Source organism: Engraulis encrasicolus, chromosome 2 (assembly GCF_034702125.1).
Source record: "Engraulis encrasicolus isolate BLACKSEA-1 chromosome 2, IST_EnEncr_1.0, whole genome shotgun sequence".
NCBI lineage: Eukaryota > Metazoa > Chordata > Actinopteri > Clupeiformes > Engraulidae > Engraulis > Engraulis encrasicolus.
Genome location: NC_085858.1, coordinates 29,828,517 through 29,831,016, shown reverse-complemented (window position 1 = coordinate 29,831,016; position 2,500 = coordinate 29,828,517). Strand labels below are relative to the sequence as shown.

The following is a 2,500-nucleotide window of genomic DNA, read 5'->3' as shown; positions in this document are numbered from 1 at the left end:
TACACCATATCTTTAGTCGTTATACACGTACTGTAGGTCTATGTTTGGAGCAGACAATATGACTTTCGAAAGTTTCTATTTTCACATACTGTACAGTAGTTACAGTACACTCTCACTGCTCAGCGTTTGCCTCAGGTCATAATGAAGATGATAGCAGCAGAGACGGGATGCAGGGGAGCACAGGGTCTATTGAATCACTACTGTACCCCCTACCCCGGAAATGTCATTTTTCATTATGCACATATACAGTATGTGTCTGCATTTACATTATGCTCATGGAGTGGATGTGTGTCCTGAAGGTGATTTTCATTAATTACTTTGTGCAGTGTTATCATAGTCAAATAGCCCTTTATGTCCTTGGCCCAGCAGGGCACTGCGTGTATGTGTGCTGATTGCATTATCCGTCGATTCATATTGACAGGAGCGCCGAGTTGCTTTGCAGACCCCTACTGTGTCTACTACACCCATGAGCTACTGTAGGAATCAAACGTGTTGAGTGAAAAGTGTTCTCATATGTTTCAATATTGGCAGGAACAGACCACCCAGGACTTGTTAACATTTAGATGTGACTGAGGCTAGGAACTTGGCAAAGAAAGGTTCTTGGCCCAGTTGTCAGTTTCTTTTTTCCGTTTTTTTTCCCCACTTTGCTTTTAGTGTCGCGATGGAAGGGTCAATGTCAGACTCCTACAGGAGTTATTACTGTAACAGTGGACCTCTGCCTTGAATGGACTTTGTGTTAGGACCACAGCACTGGTTCGGCAGCTTTGTTCTTTAGATTTTACTCTGCTTGTTGAGGTGGAATGGAAGGGTCAGTCACAGTCACTTCCTACTGAAGTTTTTTTTTTTTTAATCGGAGCACCTCTGCCTTGTTTGGCCTCTATGTTACGACCACAGCACTGTACTTTTTACCACACCGTTTTGTTCCTTAGTTTTCACTCTGCTTTTAGTGAACTGAGGGAATGGTGGTCACTTGAGTTATTAACAGCACAGCTGTGCAGTATGTGGACTTCTGTAGCTACCACAGCACTGTACTGGGAGCCTTATTATCGCTTTGTTCCGTTGCCTCTTACTGCAGATGGTCCAGTCGGCAGGCCTATTCACTATTGGCTGAAAACTCTCAACTACATCAGAACAACATTGTTATGATGACAATGCAGATAGTAACTAATAAAGACTTGGTCATTACCATGTTGCTGACAATGAGGTTATAACAGAGGCTCTGCGCTAAGGGGTTAATTTCTGCTCTTCCTTGTGAAGTGAAAGGTTAGCGCCAGACTCCTACTGAAGTTATTACCAGTGCACAGTCCTCTTCCATGTATGGACTTTGAGTTGCTACCACATCACCGCACCAGTAGCCATATCGCTTTCCAAAATCCAAATCTGCTGGATGGCCACTGGCTGTGTCTGCTGTAGTCGTTGGACATGACAGCAATGATTGCCCCTGCTTACGTATACAAGCTCACTCGATCTCCCCGCTGTGTCCTTGGATAAATCTGGGGTTTTGGAGAGCGAGTCTGTACCCTGTGGTTTCCCCCTGATCGGCATTACACAGACGTGTTCGGCCTCTCTCTTTCACCCTCTCTCTCTCTCTCTCTCTCTCTCTCTCTCTCTCTCTCTCTCTCTCTCTCTCTCTCTCTCACCCTCTCTCTCTCTCTCTCTCTCTCTCTCTCTCTCTCTCTGTCTCTCTCTCTCTGTCTCTTGCTCTCTCTCTCCCCTCTTGGTAACCAGCCTACCTTGCACACACCGTGGGTTCAGTCTAAGATCAGCAGAATACATTTCTAGCCGTTTTCTATTTTGCATGGCGAGAGACGCAGCAAGGGCACTGGCAGGGTTCTGCCGGCGTCCCTGTTATCATAGGTAGCAGAATACTGTGAGATTATTGTAATCATGCCTGGACACACACTGGCTTCTCAGGTAGAGACGCTGAATCATAACACACTTGATCCATATTAAATTAGACTGCCCCCCGCTGTTACACGGCTATGCTGCTCCTAAGACAATACGGCAGCCTGAGGCGAGAGTCACCCCTAGCACCTTTTCACACATACCTGGCATTAGTGGTGTGGATCGGCACTGCCCTCACGATCCGATTCGATCACGATTCGGGAGGTAGTAGATCCGATTCGATTAGATTCTATTAGATCCAATCCAATCCGATTCAATTCTACAATGGATTGCAATGCATTACATTTCTACTGAACGCAAAGCAAATGTTTAATCAGCCATGATGAGGCAATACAAGTAGTCAGATACTGAGCAACAATTTATTGGCTGTTCTGTATCAGTCTGTATCAGTCTTACAATGTTTTGAAGTGCTTTCATTTAATTTAACATTCATTTGCTCCCGAAATATCCATGGAAGTAATTGAAACTTAAAAAAATAGCCGGATCGATTCTGGAACTTGCCGGATCGATTCTGGATCGTCCATGCCCCGGATCGATTCGGATCGCCGAATCGATCATTGTTGACACCACTACCTGGCATGGCTTTGTTTCCATG

The 2,500-nt window shown here is 45.2% G+C and overlaps 1 protein-coding gene across 1 annotated transcript in view; it reads left to right on the top strand.

Annotated features, from left to right (window-relative positions):
* Positions 1–2,500, top strand: part of col14a1a (collagen, type XIV, alpha 1a) — a gene marked incomplete at its 5' end in the record, with an annotated part of 165,078 nt that overhangs the window by 149,319 nt on the left and 13,259 nt on the right. The gene's annotated exons all lie outside the window — the stretch shown is intronic.